The 13107-nt window shown below is 34.7% G+C and overlaps 1 pseudogene; it reads left to right on the top strand.

The window, feature by feature from the left end:
• The first annotated feature begins 1227 nt into the window (after positions 1 to 1227).
• Positions 1228 to 13107, top strand: part of LOC120183132 — a 32334-nt pseudogene continuing 20454 nt past the window's right edge.

The raw sequence follows: 13107 nt of genomic DNA on the forward strand, positions 1-13107 counted from the left end.
AGTAGAAAATGTTGGATTTATATCTTGAAAGAAAAGTCAGAAGTGCTGGAAAAATTGAGAGAATTCAAAGCAATGTCGGAAAAACAAAGCGGTCAATATTTGAAGATACTCAGATCAGATAGAGGAGGCGAATATACATCAAAGTTATTTGAAGAATTCTGCAAAGAGCATGGTATCATCCATCAGCTGACAACCAGATACACGCCACAACAAAATGGAGTTGCAGAAAGGAAGAACCGCACAATCCTGGATATGGCGAGAAGCATGATAAAAGGTAAGCAACTACCGAGAAATTTCTGGGCTGAAGCAGTTCGATGTGCAGTTTATTTATTGAACCGATGTCCAACAAAAGCGTGAAGTATATGACGCCAAACGAAGCATGGAGTGGACAGAAACCAGGAGTTGGACACCTCAAGATTTTTGGATGCATCGCATATGCCCACGTTCCAGAACAGACTAGAAAGAAGCTTGATGACAAAGGAGAAAAATGTATTTTCATTGGCTATGATGAAAGAAGCAAAGCTTACAGATTATATAATCCTCTTACAAAGAAGATAATAATTTCAAGAGATGTCGAGTTCGATGAAGCAGACTATTGGAGATGGAGCGAAGAGGAAAAGAAAGTTAAAGGACTATTTTTTGAAGATAAAGATGGTGATCTTATCAATCAAGATGAACAAGATGATGATCAAGATCCTCGACAAAATCTACCATCGTCGTCAAGCAGCAGCAGCGATGCCAGCAACATAATAGAAGATCGTGAAGCACCTCCCACAGAACTTCGAAGATCCACAAGAGAGAGAAGAATGCCAGAAAGGTACAACGATTATGAACTAAATAATGTTTCACTTTTCTGCTTGCTTGTGAACAGTGATCCAATAACATACGAAGAAGCGGTTGAAGATGACAAATGGAGGAATGCAATGGATGAAGAAATTGCATCAATAGAAAGAAATGATACTTGGGAGCTAACAAGACAACCAGAAGGCCATAACCCAATTGGAGTAAAATGGGTTTACAAGACAAAGACCAATAAAGAAGGAAAGGTCGAGAAGCACAAAGCGAGGCTAGTTGTCAAAGGCTATAAACAAAGACAAGGAATAGACTATGATGAAGTATTTGCTCCAGTAGCAAGGATCGAGACCATCAGACTTCTCACAGCAGTCGCAGCACAAAAAGGATGGAAAATTTACCAGATGGATGTGAAGTCAGCATTTCTAAATGGCTACCTAGAAGAAGAAGTTTATATTGAGCAACCACCTGGATACATTAAAAATGGACATGAAGACAAAGTTTACCGATTGAAGAAAGCTCTATATGGTTTGAAGCAAGCCCCGAGAGCATGGAACACGAGGATTGATGAATATTTCCAGAGAAATGGGTTCATGAAGAGTCCATACGAGCATGCCTTATACACAAAGAAAAATGAAGACGGTGATATCATGATCGTGTGCTTATATGTGGACGACATGATTTTCACAGGAAATAATCCAGGTATGTTCAATGATTTTAAGAAAGCTATGACTAAAGAATTTGAAATGACAGATATTGGAGAAATGTCATACTTTCTTGGAGTTGAAGTGAAGCAAATGCAAGAAGGAATATTTATATCACAAAAGAAGTATGCAGAAGAAATTTTAAGAAAATTCAGAATGGAAGATTGCAAGCCGGTAGCCACTCCAGCAGAACCAGGAGTCAAATTAAGTGTGAATTCAACAAGAGAGCAAGTGAATCCGACGTTGTTCAAAAGCATAGTTGGAAGTCTAAGGTATCTGACTATCACACGACCAGACATAACATACGCTGTGGGATTGGTAAGCAGATTCATGGAGAATCCAAAACAAGATCATTGGATTGCAGCAAAAAGAATCCTCAAATATGTCAAAGGTACAACAGGTCATGGTTTATTCTACACGCATTCAGAAAATTCGAAGCTGGTTGGTTATTCTGATAGTGATTATGGGGGAGACTTAGACGATCGGAAAAGCACAACTGGATATCTCTTTCATATCGGCTCTGCAGTATTTTCATGGTCATCAAAGAAGCAACAAACGGTAGCTCTTTCAACATGTGAAGCAGAATACATAGCCGCAGCAGCGTGCACTTGCCAAGCAATGTGGTTAAGGAATATTTTGAACGAGCTAAATTTGGTGCAAGAAGAACCAACTACAATCTATGTCGACAACAAGTCTACAATTTCCCTTGCCAAGAATCCAGTCTCTCATAGCCGAAGCAAGCATATTGATACAAAGTATCACTTTATACGAGAGCAGGTGAAGAAAACAAATGTGGAGCTAATTTACTGCAGAACTGAAGATCAAATAGCAGACATTTTCACAAAACCATTGAGAGCAGATATATTCAACCGACTCAAAGAGAAGCTCGGAATGAAAAATCAAGTTTGAGGGGGAGTGTTAAAAATCAAACTTGAAAAGTCAAGAAAGATGGCTAGAAGTGCAACAATATGACGGCAAGATGACAAAAGCTAGAAGCCTCTTGAATTTCTTAATTATTAAGCATATTAAGGTGGTCCCTTAAAAGGATAAGGTTGCAACAAATATGGTGGCAATAATGGAAAAATTGAGAAGCACCCAGAGCTTCAAAATAAGTCGGTTAATTGATCCTATATATATGTGCTCTAGCCTAGTTTAGGATGTATGTAATACAAGTGAGGAAAATATACGAGAGAAAGTGAGAAAAAAATGAGAGATAGATTGTGAAGCTTAGCAAAGCCTTAAAAGAGTAAGGTTGTGTTTGTAAACTAGTCGCAGCTAGTATTGCAGTATTGTAATATTGAGAGTGTCGTTGTAAAATATTTTGTTTCGTATCAATAAAAATTTCTGAGTGTTATAAATTATCGTGAGCCCATCTACGCTTCCAACAAAGACAACATTGACCGTGGAAGGTTTAACCACCTGGCTGTACGTGTCCTGGAGGTCCTGTCCGGTTGTTTACGAGAATCCCTTTGCTACAAGCCTGGCCTTCTGTCTTTGTACTGTGTCGTCTGTATTTCTTTTAACCCAGAATAGCCATTTACAGCCAATGATTGTTCTTCCTTCAGGCAAAGTCACCAGCGACCACGTGTTATTCTTCACCAAGGCCTCATAGTCTGCCAAAACTGACGTTTTCCACTTTGGAGATTGAAGAGTCTCATAAACCGAGATAGGTTCGCCATCTTCATTACCATGCATGGCAACAAATATCTTAGGCTTGAAAATACCTCTTTTGTTATGGGTGAGCATGTGATGACCATTGATAGCAACCGAGGCACAATTTTCGGTTTCATCACCATTCTGATTAACTCTATGCATGCTGTCCAACATCCTCATTTTCGAGATCCAGCTGGTTACTAGATTCTCCATCACTAGCTCTTGAACCTTCAGCTTGTCCACGTGTTATTGTCTGTTGAACACTAGAAGGCTACATGTCAAGAAGTGGTTGATTTAACGTTCCCATAATCGAAGCTGCTTCAGGAGTCTGACAGAATTGACCTTGCTGCTCTGGGGAGAAATCCATTCACACTTTACATGCACCATCCAGCAAAGGAAGATCTGCTAAAAATTGGGTTGGCTAGTTTCAAAATTCTTTGGGCCTTGATCAGACAGACCTGCAAAAGGAAAACACCCCTTACATGTCTAGAAATGTAGGGGTGTATTCGGTTCGGTTCGGTTCAGTTTTTTACTAAAAATTGAATCGAACCGAAATAAACGTTTTTTTGAAATTTAAACCGAAATCGAATGGTTAAAAAATAGAATTATGTGAAACTGATTTTTTCGATTCGGTTCGATAATGCGGTTTTTTCATTTCGGTTTGGTTCGTCGGTTTTTCAATGAAAAATTCACTTGAAACTATAAATTCAAAAAAAAATGTCTATTCGGTTCAATATAGAACAAGTGGGTTCCATATGGAAAACTTGAACCGAACCGAATCAATAGAATTGATTCTTTAAATCAACCCGAAACCGAACCGTTTAAACGTAAACCCGAACCGAATCAAACCGTTTTACTCGGTTCATGTCGGTTTTTCGGTTTTCTCGGTTTCGTTGGTCAACCCTATAGAAATGTGTATTCTGCCATTTGATGTCATACACTGGTAACCCATGTGCTGATTGCTATATCCAGTGACAGAGCCATGTATGTAATACCCCAAACATCGGGTCAATGATCAAAATATAAGGAATTTAAAATTTAGTAGAGTAATTGGAATAAGTGATAATTTCAAGGACTAATGGTTGGATATTTTGTGATAGGAGTTAAATGCAAAGAAGGAAGAGAAGAATGGTAAGATGGTCTTTTTCAACATATGAATTTTTATCCATATTATATATATATATATATATATATATATATTAAGTGGATGAGGGAGAGATAATAATTTTTTTGAAGGCTAACTATTTTTTCTTCTTTTTCTTCTTGGGCTCGTGACTTCTTGGTTTAAGATAAGTTATAGTAAGTTTATGAATTCTTTAAATTATGGGTTTATATTGAAGCTATAAGAGGTAGGGAAGATTAAGGAATCTTGGAAATGAAAAAAAAACTATGTTAATAACGATTTATCAGGGAATGTATAATATGGGTTTTGAGGTGAAAATTTGTAATTTAGTTGATTAATGAATTCTAAAAATAGAATTGACTTGTCAAAGTAGAATTGACTTGTCAAAGTCCTAGCTAAGAGATTTGAGGTGTTAGAGCTAAGTAATAACATGTTTGATAAAATGATATGATTTTCAATTTCAAGGATATTATTTAGAAATTTGGATGTTATAAGGGGATTAATGAAGATCAGTTATTAGTATAAGTATTAGTGAGTTTGAGGAGATGATTAGAGTTAAAAGTAAAAGGTTTAGATGATTTTTGGGTTAAAATTCGAAGTGGAAGAATTGGAAATCTGGACACGAGTATCAGTATAACAAGAATAATACTGATACTTCAAGGCTTAAATAATTGAAAATTAAGGGTCAATATCAGAACTGTTTGTTAGGGTACCGATACTGTAAGGTAAGTATCGATACCAAGAGTAAGGTATCGATACTGTCACCACCCAATTATGTGAATATGATTATTATTATTATTATTATTTGTTATTTTTATAATATTGAAAATGGAGAATCAAGTGGGAGGAATTGTTCAACCACTGCAATTATTATTATTTTTATAATATGAAAAAATAAAGAGCCAAAAGTGGCTAAGAGCTGGCACGAAAGAAAACCACAAATTAGTAGTAAAGCTTACTGCCACAATAAACCTTTGGCCTTTGAATCACTGCCCTTGAAATCCTCTTCAAAACAGACGCGTGTGAGCCCCATATTAATGACTAGTTAGATAGCGTGCACATCAGCCATGGCTTCGGCTGCAAAGCTTGAGGTAATCCTAATCATTTTCCTGTTGCAAGATCCTAGAATATTACCCTCTTCATCTCGAACAGTCACCCCTGACCAACCATTTCTTGATGCTTGATTAAAGCTAGCGTCAAAATTTTCTTTAACCCATAGAGCACGAGGGAGTTTCTAATGGACCTGTTGAGGAGGAAAAGGGGCTTGACCCCATCTCTGAGCAAGCTCAAACTATGCGTATGATTGTTGATGAAAGAGATAAGTTCTTCAATACCCGTTGATTTACCCGTATGAAGTCTATGGATACGAATGTACCAAATCGCCCACAAGTTATCTTGGTTCTAATTAATGAAGTTTCAGCAAATGAAGAAACTGCTCAGACAGGAAAATGGGGATATGATTCCAACATGAAAAAAAATCACGTGGGTGGTGTCTAGGAGAATAAAGTGGAAAAGCGTGTCATGAGTCCTCCGGGTTTGGTAAGAACTTGGCCTTGTCTCCTAATTTTATTAGTTTTTGTTTATGGCCCAATAGTGTAAATTATTTCGGTTTAGTCGTTAATTTTAGTGATTAATTATTAAAGTAGCCCCACAAGTATTCTAATATACAATTTGGGTTTCCAAATTATTATTTAAATTCTAATAAGCTATCTTTATGAAGAGGGAAATTATTTGGATACGAGTTAGTAATTTTGATGGCCTGGATCGTGAGAAAAATATTAGAATTTGAATTAAAGATCGAGGGCGTTCGAATAGAATTTAAATGGTCAACCAGTATGGCATGGAAAACGAGGTAATACATTACTACCTCTTTATGCTTTATGGAACATGTTGATAATAGATAAATGCATAGACATATATATGATTGGTCTATTATGTCTGTTTGATTATGGATGGATTCGAACCGAATACGATTTAAGTGATAAATTAGTTAAGACTTTATTGAATTACAAGTTCTGTGATTGAGTGATAAAAGAATCAGTTTTGAATATGTGAATTATAATTTATCTTATTAAAGGTACTTGAATGATAAATTATATGAATACTTCGATTGGGTAAAAATACAAAAATACCCTTATGTTGTAAAAATACAAGATTTGACCATAGAGGTTGGATAAAGGATTTTTAAAGACATATTGATATGGTGAAACTACTGATATGCATAAGAAATGCTAGTTTTGTTTAGAAAATTTAGATAATCGGTTTTTAACCCCAAGAGGGTTTGGACAACATTCTAAGAGCCTGTTAAGGAATCATTTCAAGATCAGAGAATATTCGGGAAAACAATTAACCATAGGATCTCTATATTATAATTATTTTCGTTAAGAGTTAATACCGAAATTATTTGGTTAAGAAATTACGAAAATACCATTGATAAGTAAAAATTGTCCGAGTTGACCCTGAATGAGAAAGTACCCTGAGATTTCGTTCTTAACCCGATAAATTACAGATTTAATTGATAAAATCATGTCTTTGTAAAGAAAATTTCTAATATTCCGCTTGTAAAGTTTGAGAAAGTTATTGACCCGAAAATCTCCGAGTTATAAGTAAATACCTGAAGAATGATTTATCAATTGTGCTCTTTTGTTAGAATTGTTTGAAAGGACTAAAGTAAATGATAATATTAAATTAAATAATAAGATCGGATAGAAGGAAAATATTGAAACATCGTAGATCTGTAAAATGATCAAAATACCCCTATAATGGAAATGACTCAAGAATATCACCAAGCTTAGGAATGATTGGATATCCTCGAGCTCTGAAAAAAAAATGGAATGAAACTAAGCACCAGAATGACCAAAATACCCTTATGACCTAAACTAAGTAGAGGTGTTGGATTAATTAAGGAATCCAAATAAACATGGATGTGGTACTGCTCTTAAAAGTTATGGATCACATATTAAGCCGAGCAACCAATGCTAGTGTTATATCAGTACATGAACAACATAAATGTCACTTGAATGTGTGTTTGTATTCTCAAGTTTGGCTCGATGATAATTTTGGAAGTATTCAGCTCAGCTCAACTCTAGATCGCATTCAGTACTAAGAATTTGATATTTGTTAGACAAATCAACCACGAACACCAAATTGAATTAAAAAGAAGTACAGTATGTATCCGAAATTCAGAAACGTTTGGATTACCCTGGAAAACCCTGAAATAGCTGGAATAGACTTGACTGCTAAATGAATTAAGTAACCTCAAGGACTAAGGATTAAGTAAGTGATTTGGATGAGTCTAGAAACATTAATGAACATACATGATGTAATGTTCTTATGGATCATCAACTACAAATCAAGCACGTCAGCATTTCATGATATAGTGGAAACGTGAACATGAAATAAAGACATTGGAAGATTTATTCAGCGATGATTCCGAAGATAATATATGGACTAGAATTTTTGGTATTAAAGTGTAAATACCCTGTAAGGACAATGAATTGACTAGTCGACAAGCATTAATTCTGGGAGATATTCATCTGAAATTGTTTGATAATGAAATCAATCGACATAGACTATAAATGTTCTGAACCTTCATTTCTTCCTTATTAGCTCAAGTCACATTCTAAATAACTGATGATTCCGTCAGTTATTGAATTCTTCCAATAGTGATTCTAAATTCCAATATTTTATAGGTATACTGAAGACCTGTATTTCTCTTCCTACTAAGATTATCCAGTACCTCTGAATAATATATAAACTCTGGTGTGTTCCCTAAGCACAAGAATATTTTATTTGATTTTCGATTTGAATTCTGTTATGATATATGACTTGAATTCTGATCTGATACTGACATGGATTATGATTTGATACATGACATGGATTCTGATCTGATACTTGACTTGAATTATGTTTTGATTTTTTATATATTCGTTTACGAACGGAACATGTTTTATTGGGGGTATTGTTGGAGGAAGAATATTTGCAGGTTCCTCGGCTTTGTGCTCAGGACCTTACTGGACGTGACGGGGTTGTATGGTTCTGGGGAACCTACACATTTTGTTCGTGACGAATGGGGGTATATATATATACGTTTTAAAAGAATCTGTATCTTTTTACTGTTTTTACGGGAACACACTGGATAACCTATTTTGATCTCCTGAATCTAGACATCTGAAATATTTCCATTTGAATGGAATACTATCTGTTACCACCTGCGATATCAATGGGACCTCAACTCAGCCTAAAAATTTGTAGATATCTGAACCAATAAGGAAATGCATGTTTATCTGTATCTGCACGTTCTTAAGCATCATCTAGTAGTTCTGTATTACTGAGCTTTCCGAAGCTCACTCTATTACTCACCATTACAGGTTAAAAGAATTGTACCAGTACAACTACGAACTTCAGTAAGGGAATTCTTCTGGCATTGTTGTAGAGTATGGTATATGTGATTAGAGGGCATGTAATTGTATTTTGTTTTATATACGAGTCTGAAAATTTGTTATATATTTCTGCATACTGATAAATCATTTTATAAGTTACATGTTTTAATAAAAGTTTTAAATTTTTCACTATTTTTACAGTGGGTCGCTCCGGTGGCCCTAATGTGACACTCCAGATCGAGTTACCCTTATCGGTCTGACGGGGTTACATTTAGTGGTATCAAAGCTATGGTTGAGTCAAAGCTTTCAAGATAGACCGGTCGGTCGAATGTCAAAAGATGTCTGATCAGTACATGCCCCTAGACTACAATCAGACTTCTCTGAGTCGGAACTCCAAGGTTGAGTCTCTATCTGTAATGAGCAAACCAAAGTTTTCTATCCGTTGGGACTCTACCATTGCATAAAGGAATATCAGTAACGTCTGTCTAAATTCTGTAAAGTACTTCACGAGCCATGTGAGAGTTACTCATCTGAGAAATTTCAATCCAACTCCAGAAATGAAATTAGGATATGTTATCGCTCTATAAGCCTATTCTCGTAACTAATGTTGAATTGATTCCACAAAGATATTTTTGGTTTGATTCTTTTATTGGAATGAGTGAGAGTTCTTATAAGAATGTATACTCAACTAGTTAAGGATTAGTAAATGATCCTTACTTATGTAAAAGCTACTTGAAGATATGGAAGAACTGATGGAAGTTTCATTTCTGCAATTATGTGACATGAATGAATTTCGGGAACGAAATTCATTTAAGGAAGGGAGAATTGTCAAACCCCAATTATGTGAATCTTATTATTATTATTATTATTATTATTATTATTATATTGAAAATGGAGAACCAAGCGGAAGGAGTTGTTCAACCACTACAATTATTATTATTTTTATAATATGGAAAAATAAAGAGCCACAAGTGGCTAAGAGCTGGCACGAAAGAAAACCACAAATTAGTAGTAAAGCTTACTGTCGCAATAAACCTTTGGCCTTTGAATCACTGCCCTTGAAATCCTCTTCAAAACAGACGCGCGTGAGCCCCATATTAATGACTAGTTAGATAGTGTGCACATCGGCCATGGCTTCGGCTGCAAAGCTTGAGGTAATCCTAATCACTTTCCTGTTGCAAGATCGTAGAATATTACCCTCTTCATCTCGAACAGTCACCCCTGACCAACTATTTCTTGATGCTTGATTAAAGCTAGCGTCAAAACTTGCTTTAACCCGTAGAGCACGAGGGAGTTTCTAATGGACCTGTTGAGGAGGAAAAGGGGCTTTAAACCATCTCTGAGCAAGCTCAAACTATGCGTATGATTCTTGATGAAAGAGATAAGTGCTTCAATACCCGTTGATTTACCCGTATGAAGTCTATGAATACGCATGTACCAAATTGTCCACAAGTTATCTTGGTTCTAATTAATGGAGTTTCAGCAAGTGAAAAAACTGCTCAGATAAAGGAAAATGGGGATATGATTCCAACATGCAAAAAAATCACGTGGGTGGTGTCTAGGAGAATAAAGTGGAAAAACGTGTCATCAGTCTCTAATGTATAGTAATGGAAGTTTATATTTTATGAGTTTTCTATAAGTGGATGAAATTACTTTAGCAAGGGTATCAATACACTGTAGCAGGGTATCGATACCCCTGTAGCATTTTGGAAAATTTTAGCATTCGGTACTGTTCATGGTATTGTTTATTACTGTTCACAGAACTGTTCATACCGTATATTACTGTTCATTAAAACGTATTTTTCCTTAAATTAGTTATAACGAACATAATTCAATGGTATATTATCGTATTTTCTTAATATAAGTTCAAACGTTTTGTTATTTTATAAGAATATTGTTTTAAAAAGTTAATGCTACATCTCGGACTCGTATCCGGGTTGGGTACGGGTTGGGGTGTTACATAACCACTCTACCATACTAGGTTAGCTAGCATAACAAGTTAATTACAACGGCTAACTTCTATAACTTCCAGAATACTTCAATATATGGGAATAACTTGTAAGATATAATATGTGTTCGATATGGGTTTTTGTTATTGTTCTTGACGTGTTGAGTTATGGGTTCTTATTGTTTTGGCTAGTGTTAGTTTTGGAACAAGAAAATTGAGGCAAAAAAGTTAGGAGTCCTTTGCTTTGTGTTTTATGTGGGCATACATGATATGATGAATGAATTGGATTGGTAAATTTTGTGAAAAAAAGAATGGAGCTTTATTTGTTTATCATGTTTAGTATTGTTCTTAGGAGGAACAAAAGGTGGTCAAGGAGAAATCTGATTCAGTTTCTAATTATGCTGAGATGTTGTCATCCGACGAAGATGGTAGTATCTTTGATGATTCCGATGAAATATCTGAGAATTTACAGAGGTGATGGGGTTGGGGAAGGGGTAGTGTGGACGGCGGAGATAGAAAAGAGGGGTAATTTCGATAGTGTACTTATTTTATATTATAATTTAATTTTTATTTATTTAGATAAAATAAAACAAAAATTAAGAGGGGTTGTGGTGTGTTCAGATTGGTATGTGAAATTTTTTAACAATGTTAACGGCTTGGAACAAATAGGAAAACGATTTAAAGTTAATGAGATAAAACATTTGAAAAATACTTTATGAAACAACTCGGTACAAATAATATAGTTCAAGAACAATGATGCATTTAAGCCTATAAAGATATGTCATTTGATTATCAATTGGGCTTGTATTGATTTTAGTTACATCACAAACAAGTTGACATGATTTGGTTATGGTAACTTAAGAAGATCATTTTTCCTATTCATATGATATGAATATGGGTTTTTCTTAAATTAGTATTTGATTTTTTTCTCAAATTAGCGTATGAACTTAAAAAGATTTCACAATTTGGTATTTTGATTTGTTTTTTAATTGATATATGATGTTGACAAGGATGGATTGAGGGTGGGTAGAGACAGTCGTCCTTCCTGAAAATTTAATATCATATATTTTAATTTTTTTTAAATCTATTTTTGTCTTTTAAAATTTTGTAAGTTTATTTCTTTTTAAAATTTAAAAATATTTCCCTATAATATAAGATCATGCTTCTCATATTGATGTGATATAACAATTAATCAAATTACGACATTTGACAATTATATCATCATTTTGATAGATCTATGTAACTTCAATAACTTAATTGAGTGTTGAGATGCCAAATCAAAATAGGTACCAACTTAAAAATAAAAAAATTTATCTGCCAATTTGAGATTAAAAAAAATCAAGTATCAATTTGCGAAAAATTATCAAGTTCATATATCAAATTATGGAATAAATTTAAGGGTAAACTACACAGTTGGTCATTAATGTGAGTTAATTTTCGTGTTCTCACCAATATTTTGAAAGTTATAAATCCATCACTAACATTATTGATTGGTTACAAACATATCACTCCTCATTAACAACGTGACGAAAAAACTCAGTTGATCAGCAATGTTTCGTTAAATGCTTACTTGGATGAGTTTGTCTGAGTTGATCAGCACCTTGGAGACCCACATCTTCATCTTCTTCTTTAAATAAAAACCCAATGGCAAAACAGCTTCAACAGGCAGCACCTTCTTCTTCTTCTTCTCTTTCTTAGTACTGTAAACAGTAATTCTTTAGCTTCTGCTCAAATGTCTATGTCCACGTTATTCTTCTCCTTCTTCTCCTTCCTCGATGTTTTTGCTGCTGTGATGCGCGGTGGCTCTACCTAGAGCCCTAACGAACTCAGTCGAAGAAAATCTAAGAAGTGCCATCCTGTAGGTGGAATCTACTGGTTTTCAGTCGAATGATTATTAACATTTCAATTATTGTAACCTTTATATAGTATCCGCCATGGAAGCTACATGTATGAATGTATGAATGTAAAGGTTATAACCTTTACATTTCAATGATTATTAGCTTAGGAAGAAGAAGCCATTTTTCACACGGTTCTCCTTTTTTCTGACTAGTTTTTTTCTCAGACTCTCTCTCTCTCTGAAATGGATCTCTCAGACGAGTGGAAGAAGAAAGAGTTTATGCCTCAGAATTTTTCGTTTCTCTTTTTTTTCCCTGAATGGTTTCCTTGGTAATTAGTATAATCTTAAAAGTAAGGTTCAATTAAATCAGTTAAATATTTAAGCACATGTTAAAGGGAATTCAATTGTTTTCCGATGTGGCAGTCAACCTATCCATGTAAGTATTTAACGAGTCAACTGTGTTTTTTGTCACATCTGATAATGTTGAGTGATCAGTTTGTAATCAATCGATAATGTTAATGATCGATTTATAACTTTTGAAACATCAGTGAGAAAAATGAAAATTAACTCAAACATTAGTAACCAACTTTGTAATTTACCCTAAATTTAAGTAATAAAATCAATTCTACATCAACTGCAAGTTGGCCTAGTAAATGAGATGTTAAGTC

The sequence above is a fragment of the Hibiscus syriacus genome, unplaced genomic scaffold (assembly GCF_006381635.1).
Source record: "Hibiscus syriacus cultivar Baekdansim isolate YM2019G1 unplaced genomic scaffold, ASM638163v2 tig00112738_pilon, whole genome shotgun sequence".
In the NCBI taxonomy this organism is placed as follows: domain Eukaryota; kingdom Viridiplantae; phylum Streptophyta; class Magnoliopsida; order Malvales; family Malvaceae; genus Hibiscus; species Hibiscus syriacus.